Source organism: Oreochromis niloticus, linkage group LG16 (assembly GCF_001858045.2).
Source record: "Oreochromis niloticus isolate F11D_XX linkage group LG16, O_niloticus_UMD_NMBU, whole genome shotgun sequence".
In the NCBI taxonomy this organism is placed as follows: domain Eukaryota; kingdom Metazoa; phylum Chordata; class Actinopteri; order Cichliformes; family Cichlidae; genus Oreochromis; species Oreochromis niloticus.
In genome coordinates, this window is record NC_031987.2 from 19594767 (window position 1) to 19607006 (window position 12240).

Consider the following 12240-nt stretch of genomic DNA (forward strand, 5'->3'; position numbering starts at 1 on the left):
GATTGCTGTCAAATTAATTCTGTGTCCTTACTCCTCTCATTTCAAGTGCATTTAAAGGGGTAGTGTGAATGCTGTTGGACAAATACTCGACCACTGTTCATCTGTAGTGATTCAAGCAAAAGGAAATATTTAAAATCCAAGAGATTATTGTTTTATCTTTTTTGTTATTGGATATGCTGCAAGTAAACATCACCAAGTGTCTTCTTGACAATGACACAACTCTGTACTCGTCTATAAAAATATCTAAGATCTAAAGAAAAAAATAAATATAAAAATACAAAATGTCAAAACAGAATAACTAAACTCCAAAAATGTACTTTAACATAAAAAACTTTTGTTCATTTGCTATTTATAATTAAATATTTAGAGAAACCTTACTAAACAAATATGTACTACATCCACATTAATGAACTATATAAAATACAAATAATTATACTGAAAAGTATTGCAAGTATATTAAAAAGCAAAAGTCTGCACTTTGCACTTTATTTTTTCTGCAGTGAAACTTCTTTAAAAATGCTTAAAAACAACAAAGAAAACAAAATTAATATATAAAAATTACAACACTGTTGTACAACACTCAGAGAGTGACCTGCCTTGGTGGAGTTCTGAATTTCCTGAGGGCTTATTGTAGGAAAATGGTTTAGGGAGCTTGAAGTCCTCTATAAATAAATATACTTGACACCCTATAGACATCCACTATGCCCATTCCCTGCTCACATTTTAATACTTGGACTCTACCGAAACCAGATTCACAGTTTCGAATAATCCTCATTTATCTGACACTGAACTTTGGTGTAGACCTGCAGTTTATTTAGTTTAGTTCTCTTCCTTCTTCCTTTGATGCAAACTTTCTCCTAACTGGGTGCTCCTTGTGAACACACAGATTGGATGGGAGTGGTTGGAAATGCTGTATTCATGGCCAGAGATGTGTTTCTGAGTTGAAGAGGATATTGTAGCCCTGTTGTCCTCCTACTTCCCTGAAAAACATCCATGTCTTTGTGTAACTTGAAGGCTTTTCAGTTCAGAAGTGACCATAGATTAAATCCAGCCTCTCAATATACTGACTGCTCTGCTTGTTATTTTTACAGTGAGCAACTCCTCGTGGTTGAGAGAGCGCTGCCTATAAAGACAAAAGGCTAAAATAAAATTTGGCGCTGACTCTGAGATAGAGAATAAAGTAGACAAATTTGAGAGTATCAAAGATGATGACGATCTTCTGACCTCTTGTCTTGACTGAGGGAGAAACTGATCCTGATTCAGTGTCCTTATAATTTCTCTGCAGAGTAAAGCAATAATGACACTGACACTCATTAGTCTTCTTCATTCTGCTTAGTGTACAATCTCAGGCTATGGTGAAACCCTCCATGCATGGTATGGATGGACTTGTAGCTATGCTTGATGTCTGCATTGTTGTCTTCTACTAGTGCAGTTCGCTCAGTTCTGACTGCTTTCCCTCTCTTTGTTACCACCTCACTACACTTCTTCAGTTCGCATGACATCACAGTGTCATCGCTGTATATCCTAGTGGTATGGATCAGTGAGTCTATGTCTCGTTCACTCTTGGCATACAGCTTGATGTCATTCATGTAGAGGAGGTGGCTGATGATTGCTTGATTGTGTAGTTGGTATCCCTAGCCGGTCTTGTTAATGATCTGGCTAAGGGGGTTCAGGTCTATGCAGAACAGCAGTGGGGACAGTGCATCTCCTTGGTAAATCCAATCCAATCCTCGCCTCTGTCAGTGCGCCCCAGGGTGGCTGTGGCTACAACGTAGCTTGCCATCACCAGTGTGTGAATGTGTGTGTGAATGGGTGGATGACTGGATATGTAAAGCGCTTTGGGGTCCTTAGGGACTAGTAAGGCGCTATATAAATACAGGCCATTTACCATTTAAATCCCTTGACCACGCACTTGGCTTCAAGTTGGCCTCAAGCATTGTTCGCCACATCCCCATTGAATTCCTGATGAAGGTTCTTGGGGTCCTGTGGTTCTTGTATAGTTTTAGGCATTCCAGGATCCATGTGTGAGTCATAGGCTTTCTTATAGTCAATCAATAGGTTGACAGTACATAGGTTGGTGAACCTGGTCTTATACTCACAGATGAAGAAAAAACTTCTGTCAAACTAAGTGCTCTCAAAGTTATTAAAGCAAAGATCCTTGAGATATAAAAGCTCCTTGTATGGTGATGGATGGTTGTAACTGCTGTGCTCACAGGCAGTCATTTGTCTGAGCTGAAGCTGAGGGTATTATAGCCCGGGTGTCCTCCCTCGGATGGAGTTCACTTGCAGTTTCTGCTCTGACACTGTTCATGTCTGTCAGGAACTGGAAGGTTTTTCAGTTGAGAAGTGATCATAGATTGAATTCAGTCTCTCCATATACCGACTCCTCTGCCTGTTGTTTTTACAATCAGTGCTGCCACCCTGTGGCTGAGGGAGAGATGTCTATAAAGACAAAGGAAAAATAAAAATCAGTGTAGAGTGCACAAAGGCAGAGACATGTGACAGTGTTAAAGATGGCAACAGTTTCTTCTCTTCTCCTGACTGAGGAGGAATCTGATCCCGGACAGAATCCTGATTTAGTTTCATCACATTTTTTCTGCAAATTAAAAGAAGTGACTGATAATGAAATCTTAGTACTCTCCAGCTGATTCAGACATAAGACAGAATAGTCTTGATGCATGCTCATCCAGGTAAGTAAATCCCAAAAGTTGATTCTGCTCATCTGGATGTAGTGTTTTCAGTGGGAGAAACATTTCGTCACTCATCCAAGTGACTTCTTCAGTCTCAGCTGACTGCAGGTTTCCCCAGCCTTATAAACAGTACATTTGTGCAGTGACTGAAACTAGACCACCGAATCAACAATGGGCTGTGAGGTTAGTTCCTTGATCAAGTCAAGGAAGCCATTTACCTGAAAAGTGAAAGACCAGCTCTGAATCGAGGAGGGGGCCTAAAGGTACATCTTTCACCATCTTACAGTGCTGTGATTGCAGCTGTTCTCCAACTCGCTGTGAATGCTACTCATGGCCAGTGATCAATGGTCTTTGATCAATGATCAATGGTCTTTGATCAGTGATTGTTGATCAATGGTCATTACAATTTGTATATTAATGATCAAGGAACTGACCTCACAGCCCATTGTTCATTCAGTGGGCTAGTTTCAGTGAAAAAGCTACATCAAGATAAACAGAATCAACCTTTGGGGATAAGACAGGATTAGTGAACATTATCTTACAGTGACTAGAATAATCACAAAAATCCTCTTTTTCTATTTTTTCACTTTGAGAATTTTATGACAGTAATGATTATTTATAGTGAAAATAATCAATATTTGTTGCTGTATTTTAATATTTATCAAATTAGAGGTATGAATTATGGGTGAGGTGTATAACACATTTTGAATAGCCAAAAAATGAGAAAATTGTCTTTGAAAGTGAATTTAAACAGTTGCATATGCAATATAATTATTGTGTGTTTGAGTCCCGTTACTAATTAATGTCAGTTCTTTAAGTATTGTTATTATTGTGGACATTGCAGTATTAGGGTTGAATTTTGGAATATTCTGTGATTAATTTTTCATCACCGTTTGCATTGCTTCAGCCGGACAGTTACATCTGTGCCTTCCCATACTGATCCATTCTCAACATATTTTGAAGCTAGATGAATATCTGGAGTTATTTTTTTGAGTTTTTTCTTCAAATTGAGTTATTTAAAGATTTTCTTCAGAGCTACTGGTGACTTATTACCAGGTTTATTGTTTGACCTTGAGCTCCTTGAGTCCACATGTCAAATTGAAATCGATCAGCAGTCAGTATATTACTGTAGATTTTCAATCATTGTTTTGCATTTTATTTTATTTTTTTCTGTTCCTCTTTTATTTTGTAGTCATCACTGGCTCTCAACTTTGATATTTCACTTCCTGTATTGCTGTGGTCCCACCTATGTGATTTTCTACTATAATGTGCTTTATACCTGCCTCTGTCTCTCCTCTCCTCTGTATATATAAAATACTATAATATTATAGTTATCCTTGTCCTCTCTCAGATGGACTTTAGTGGTGAGTTGTGTACCAATCCTTGATTTAAAAGGAAAGATAAAGATTCCATTATTGTCGCTATACTTCGGTATTATACAGTGAATTCAGCATTAATTCTACAAAAATTCCAAATTCATCCATTCATTGTGAAGTTATGTGAAGCTTTTACTCACCTATAGAGGAAGACAGCTAGTGTGAGTCACAGTGACTCTTTAAATGCCGTCAAACATAATAAAAAATGGTGTTTGAGATTTATGGTCAAATCAGTCTTACAAGTGGTGACAACGATTCTACAGCCAAACAGAAGCTACATTCATGCTTCATTATGAAGTTATAAAGGTTTTACTCACCTGTAAAGGAAGACAGCTGCTGTGATGCAACAAAGAAGGAATCCGATTGCAGGTGGGAGTATGTATAGAAAATATTGTGATGCAGTGGATTCTGTATAAAATCAACAGAGAGTTAATTTAAATGGCTTGTTTGATCTTTACTAGAAGTGATTCATCTGCCTTTTTTCTCTACCTACCTTTGGGACTCTCAGACACAGTTAAATTCCATGTAATGCTGTTTATGCCACGTCTGTCTGTTATGCTACATGTATAAAGTCCTTCATCTTCAGGTTCAGCACTAAAAATAATTAGCTTTGTAGGAAACTCATGATTTATTTTCAGTCTATGAAATGAGAAATTTGAATAGGTGCGATTCAGCACAATGGAATATTGAAAAACAGATCTGTTGTTGGTCCAGGTGATCAGTGTTGCATTTTTCTCAGATATGTTGCAAGTCAGCGTCACTGAGTCTCCTGTGGACATCAACATAGGTCTGTGGTCATCTTTAAGTAACATGTAAGATTGAAAGAAATAATAAATATATTTCAATAGAAAATCTGGATAGTTCTGTGGTCTCCTCCAAAAATGTCTAAAGCTTAACGGAGATAATCATTCAGTATAAAATTATATCTGCATTTAATCTAGAGGAGGAACAGGTGGCAACACAGCTGGAACTAATTGGGCAAGATAATACAAGGAAGTAAAACAGAATACACTTAGATGACACGAGACCTTCAAAGTAAAACAGGAAGTCCACAGACTTAACTTGCCAACACAAACTCAGGGACACGAAACAGAGCACAGAGAGAGCACACAGACAGGGATAACTAGGCATTAAACAAAGGAGGCATAGAAGAAAACCTAAGAACTGGAAACACTGAGAACGAAACCTACACACTAATAAAGATAACCATGAAGAAATCAAACATCAAACCAGAACAAAATTCAATACGCTGGGTCACAAGTTTTTACACAAAATTTTACACATGCAGATAGAAAGGTAAACTAAGTCTACATATGGTTTCCAAGAAATGTGTAACATTCTCTTTTCCAGCACAAGAATTAAACAGAAAACAATGTGACCTTTCACTTTAAAGGCTCCTTCCAGTCTGTACCTTGTTTCTTATTCATCTTTTATCTGGACTGTCTTCTTGTCAGCACACTAGAAGATAAGGGGGTAAAACAAGGTAAATTCCAAGCAACATGGTAGGCAAGAGAAGATATGAATTTACACACTTTGTGAGTAATACAAAACTGAGTAATAATAAAGTTCCTCTAACCTTTCCTCCCAGCTGAACATGATACTGGACAAAACTCAAGGTCCTGATATCATGCAGGTGCTGGTTTGGGGTCCTGGTCCAGCATCTAATAAAAAACAATAACACAGAGCTTTACTTTTGTTTCATATGAATATATGTTTGTGAATGATGGAATAGTAAAATTGTTTTTTCTCTGCAATATTAAATCAGTCAATTTTGAAATTTGATGAGTGATGATGCACTGGATTTACGGAGTATATTTCTGCTGGGTTTTTTTGTTTTGTTTTGTTTTTTATTGCTATTTTTTTAAAATGTGGCCACCAGAGGACATCTATAGCCAATCACATGATAGGTGCTACTATAAATAGTAGCCTTCATCTGAGCATCCCTCACTCACCTGTTGCCGTATCTGGGCCTTCAGTCAAGCGACTTCTTATTCTGAATTGGCTACATTTTTGTTGATTTGTACTACTCATGTTTTTGTAGAGATCAAGTGAATTATTTCCCCAAAAACTTTCCATTTATTGCTGGTAAGTTTTGTTTGTGTGTGTGTGTGTGTGTGTGTGTGTGCCGTACGTTAAATTATTTTACTTGGTAGTAAACAGGTGTGTTTATAGGTTGTAGCTGCAAAGGCCTCCTATTGGCCTCTTTGTTGAGACCGTTCTCACTCCCGAGGCGTAACATCCCGACGTTTTGTCACGTCCCACGGCGTTCCTGAGGAACGCGAAAGGTGACCTTCCGCGTTCTAATGCTACGCGCTGGGCTATGGATGAAGTCCAGTGGAATGACGCTCCTGCGGTAATAGACGTTCCAGCCACGTATTCCAGCCCTAAATCAAACCTTCTCCCTAACCCTAACCATAACCTTATTCCTAACCTTACCCAGCAGTTTAATGACATGAAATAGTGTTTTCCCAAGCGTTTTTAAGGAAATGAATGAACATGTGTAGATTGAGTCTAAACGGTTGTCATTTCCTAATTTTTCCAATTTCGTCATTTAGGAACGTGTTGGGTGGCCGAAAACGTAATATGTTGACGATTTGTCACTGTTGGGTCTGTGTTTCCACAAGCCCCGCTGGTTTTAGAGACTTATTCATCATGAAAGAAAACAAGACAGTTAGCGATCGATCGATTACTTGCGCAAGGGAGGCCTCGTCTGTGTCCACCACGAAAATGACCCCAAATCCGGCCTCCTCTCGCTGCCTTTTATTGAGTGACAGTGCACACAAAACACAGCAAAGCAACGCCCACATGGTTCTAAGTAGAGCTGGGCGATAAAACGATAATGATATGTATTGCGAAATAACTTTGTCTCGATAGAAAAATTAAACTATTGCGATAGACCTCATCTCTCTTGTCCTCTTAAAAAAAAAAAAGAACAGCCAATCCAAATTAAGTAGCGCAGAGCCGAACCAATCACAGCCGCAGCGTCAAGTCACATGACTTGTTACGTACAGCACAAGCGCCAAGGCGCACATGTGTATTTGTTTTTGCAGCCGGGCCGCCCAGGTAATGAAGGAAATGAGTTTGCCGACTAGAGAAAAATCAACCGAGAGCGTGAGCGAAGGTTACCGAAGAAAAAACAGATGATGGTTCCAATGCTGGAGAGATTGTCGAACGGAAGGGCCACAGAAGTTCCGTAGTGTGAAGGTATTTCGGCTATTTCAAGTCTGACAAAAAACAGAGTAGCGCGCACTGTAAATTGTGCCGAAAGCAAGTCTGGAAATACAATAAAGCGGTGCATGCTCAATCTCTGACTGAAAGCGCTAATTCGTCATTCGGCTTTTGTCAGACTAAAGTAACTGTTAAAACTGTTTGAAAAGCTAAGCTATACAACAAGGAGAGATTGATGCTACGTCCACACGTACCCGGGTATTTTTGAAAATGCAGATTTTTCTATGTGTTTGCACCTTTCGTCCACACGTAAACGGCGTTTTCAGTCACTGAAAACGGAGATTTCTAAAAACGCCTGCCAGGGTGGATATTTTCGAAAACTCCGTTTTTGCATTTACGTGTGGACAAGAAAAACGGAGAAAACGCAGCGTCAAAGGTGTGCGCCTTTTTTGACGTCACACTGTGCGCCACGTTATTGTTTCGGTGAAATGAATTTCTACAATACTGTTACTGTTAATTGTACTCTCTGCAGTGTTTAAATGCTTACATATACACACACAGTTACTGTCCCTCCACACATACGACTCGGTTCTGTTTCTATGCCCCATCTTTGTTTACTATTTCCTACCGAGGCTTCTAGACTTCTGATTGGCCAACATTTCTACACGGTTAGGAATATATCGCCACCTGTTGCTTTGGCATGTTCCTAGCAGCGTTTTCCTTCATTTCTGCGTTTACGTGTGGACGGGATTATTTTTTAAAACGAAAACGGAAAATCTCCGTTTTCAAAAATACCCGTGTACGTGTGGACGTAGCCTGAGAATTTCCTTTTAGTTCTCAGTTTATTTGATATTGACAAAAGTTAGTCAATTTTGTCTGTTCTTCTGTAAAACGAACTAAGATTTATTTTTAGAATTAAAATTTTGTTTCTAAGTGGAATTGACAATTTAGTGGTCTGTTTTGTTTGTTCTATTTTGAAACTTAAACGCTTTAGCGGCTGCCTTTTGTGTAGTTTACAATATTTGCCTTTATCTGAAACTGAATTCTCATGTTCCTTAAGTACATCTACCCTGTTGAACTTATTATGGGAAATAAATATTTTAATTAAAACAAGCTGCAGATTATTTCACATTTTACTTGTGAGCAACGGCACATTTAAATCTTACAAATATAGTTATTTGGCTTATATCGTGATATATATCGTTATCGCCTGAAATGAAAAAAACATATCGTGATATGAAAAAATCTTATATCGCCCAGCTCTAGTTCTAAGACAAGGCATTGTATGTATATGTGTGAACTTCTGTATGTAAGTAAGAATGTGTGTGTGTGTGTTGAAGCGAGATCGATCAACTGGAGACCAGAACAACAAACGACGGAGGCACCAGACAAGTGCAATCAAACGATGAGTTTATTAACACCAGAGAGGAAACATCAGCATATGTCTTCCTCTGACAAAAATACATTGAATGCTGGTTTTATAGCATAGAAAATTAACGCCCACACATACACGTCAATACAGGTCAAAAATACATTGTTTACAGACATGAGCACATCTCGTACATCTTAATAACTATAAACAGACATGTAACTTCTCTTTTCTATAACACTTGCCTTTTAAGGTAATAAACTTCAAGCTTCAGGGTCTCTGAGAGCTAATAATGGACCCTCGTCATCAATCACTAAGTAGACTGAATTGCAGCAAGTCTCAAAAAGAAGCAGAAGACATTTGGGCCTTCGCTCAGGCCTGCTACTAGATTAATATGTGTATTGTAAGCATGCATGCAATTAACCTGCTATGTTCTCATCTTCCCTCAACATGTATCACCTGGACACTCTCACCAGTGAAGCTTAAAACCCTCTTGGATGGAACATCAACTCTAAACAAGCACAGTTATGCATTGTGTATAGAATGAACTCAACCTGTGAATAGAAAGGTCAATGTGATGACAAACATATTCAATGCAATATGAACCCTGTAAGGAATATTACTGATAAAATAATACTGTAAAACATGTTCTTAATGCATTTATCATAAGGCAGGTTATATCGTAGCAATAAAAGAATCTCTAAATCCCAACAGTGTGTGCGTGTGTGTGTGAGACCTCCTCACACACACACAAGCTTACATCAAAAAGACCTTCACAAGGATGTGTCTGTAATGAAAGACTACAGCCCCCCACCCAGAACCAGAACCCAGAATCTGGGGAGGGGAGGACAGAAAGAATTCCTTTCCTCACACAGTTAAACAATGTAGAGATGGATGGTAAGCATAAAAATGACAACATTTAACAATTCACTCTAACAGTCACCTAGAGTAAAATGTTACACTTTGGGATGAGAACGTGCTTTGTTTGCGATTTAGGTGACAATATTTGATCAGTAGGTCATTGATTTTATTGCCATCTTAGCATTACATCTGTCATAATTCTGTTTTTACTGTAAATGCTAATTTTACAATCCATTAAAGGAAGCATAGCCCTGACTGGACGGCTGACAGCTTTCTAGCAGGCCTGCTACTGCTTCTCCAGGTGATGTTTTCTGAAGTGCTGCTGCTTTGCATTTAGCAACCTTTTGCTTTGTCTTTTTGATTTGCCTACTATCTTTGATTCGGGTTTCCTTCTGCACAATTCAGTAACTGCCTGGATAATCAGCTTGAGAGTCAGCTTTTTGTGTCATGCACAACCAACTTGGATTTCTGCTGTGACCCACAACGTATGATTCTTGTGCATTGCCCTGGCTTTGTACGTTTTTAGAATAGTATTGGAGCCATATATGGAAGCCTGCTAATGTGCATATGTCACACAGTGGAAATTTGTTTGTTTTATAGTCAAATTAGACAAATTGGTTAAAAGCTGCCACCTGTGGTGCCTGTGTGCCCTGAGGTGGCCTATCATCTGTGGCCTCCCATCTTGTTAAAGGACCTGTTTAAAACAAAAACAAAAAAGCACCGAAAAGGGAGAGAATGGAAACATGCATGTTGAAGAAGGTTTACCACAAAGAAAATGTCCCCAGAGTCAATGATTAAGTCTGAGCACTTTAACCACTTTTACCACTTCTTCACGACTTTCATTTCCTTTTCTCTCTCTCAATGTATACAAAAATAGGCCAACAAAAAGCACAGAGGGTGATTCAAACCTTTAAATTTAGAAGTTTACAGTTCTTACAGAAATAAAAAAAAATTTAAACTTAAAAAATAAAAACTATTTCAGCTCAAACTTGATAATTCTGGTGTTCTTCTACCCTTGAATAAATTTGAAGGAAAAACAATAAAGTATCACCACATGAAATGATAAGTTGGTGAGTAATAAAAGAAACTACGTACATCCAGACACATTTATTTTATGCTTTTTTTTTTTATCTAACACACTCACTGTTGATGGATGCAGTTTCAGTATTTTGCTCCATCACAGTTTACCATGTTTACTGGCAGAGCTGGAAGCGATGAGAGATTTTTCAGCTGCATTCTTCTTCTGGTATGAACATTCAGCCTGTGGCTCCTAATATAGTGATATTATTATTTAGTCTTTTTCTTATTTGGTGCAGCCTCCAAACGTTTCAAAACCTGGTCATAAAGATAAACTAAACTGCATGGTCAACATAAAAACAATAATTTATCATTTGTTTGTAAAGTGATTTTTTTAATTCGGGCAGACACAATAAAAAATGGTCTTTGAGCTTCATGGTTGAATCAGTCTTACAAATGCTGACAACGATTCTACAGCCAAACAGAAAAGAGCTACGTTCATGCATTCATCAGGAAGATTTTTCTTACCTGCAGAGGAAGACAGCTAATGTGATGCCACATAATAACAATCCAACTGCAGGTGGGAGAATGTGTAGAAGATACTTTGATGAAGTGGATTCTGTATAAAACAAAAAAACAGCAGTGAATTCATTTAAATTGGTAATTGAAGTGATTGGCGGTGTTTTTTTTCCTACCTACCTTCTCGGTTCTCAGACACAGTTAAATTCCATGTAATGCTGTATAGGCCACTTTTGTCTGTTATGGTACATGTATAAAGTCCTTCATCTTCAGGTTGAGCACTAAAAATAATTAGCTCTGTAGGGAACTCATGATTTATTTTCAGTCTATGAAATGAGAAATTTGAATAGGTGCGATTCAGCACAATGGAATATTGAAAAACAGATCTGTTGTTGGTCCAGGTGATCAGTGTTGCATTTGTCTTGGATATTTTGCAAGTCAGCATCACCGAATCTCCTGTGGACACTAGCAAAGCTCTGTGGTCGTCTTTAGCAATTTCTAAAGTTTAAAGGAGACAATCAGTCAATGTAAAATTATATCTGCATTTAATCTATTAAAAAGAAAATTAAAAAACCCACACAAATGTGCTCTTTACCTGCAAAGACATGCCACATCACTAATAGCCGAATGAAGAGTAGGGCCACTCGATTTAGCTTGAACATGATGAGTGTAAGACAGAGAGGGAAACAGATCTGAACTTTACTGTCAGCTTTATGTGTATCTGAGGAGGAGCTGTAAAAAAAGAGGAAGTGGTTTGTTGCAGTTGAAACTCAACACAAATGTATGTGATTGATCTTTTTTGAGAAAATTTTTTACATGAAAGTAATATATAGAATATTTCAGATTCAAAACAAGTCATTGTTCAAACATAGAAAGTGAAGTGGGAATATATAATTATAAGACAAATAATTGTCTCCTATACTTTAATCACTCGTGTGACTCACTTGTGTAGAGAGGCAACTTTGAACTGCAACACTACATCACCACCTCTGAAAATGACACCTAAATACTGTGGTGTGCTTTTACATTGTAAAGTTGGACTGATTGGTTCACTGCAGTAAAAACTGTGTACTTCACACAGTTGTGAAATTTCAGAAAGTTAGATTTTTGAAAGCAAAATGCATGGAGCCAAGATTTCCCAAAGTTAGATATTATATCAGTCACCTCCACCTTACTACTGGCATTTCTTCTTTTCAGTGTCTTCCTTAGCTGATTCATTCTTTTAAAAATACAAATAGTT

The 12240-nt window shown here is 37.9% G+C and overlaps 1 long non-coding RNA gene across 1 annotated transcript; it reads right to left on the reverse strand.

Moving 5' to 3' along the window:
* Nucleotides 1-10978: 10978 nt before the first annotated feature.
* Nucleotides 10979-11723, reverse strand: LOC112844177 (uncharacterized). The gene is made up of 3 exons (XR_003216839.1): nucleotides 11596-11723; nucleotides 11181-11498; nucleotides 10979-11100 (listed from the first exon to the last, which is right to left on the reverse strand). It is a non-coding gene; the product is annotated as an uncharacterized LOC112844177 (long non-coding RNA).
* Nucleotides 11724-12240: the final 517 nt, after the last annotated feature.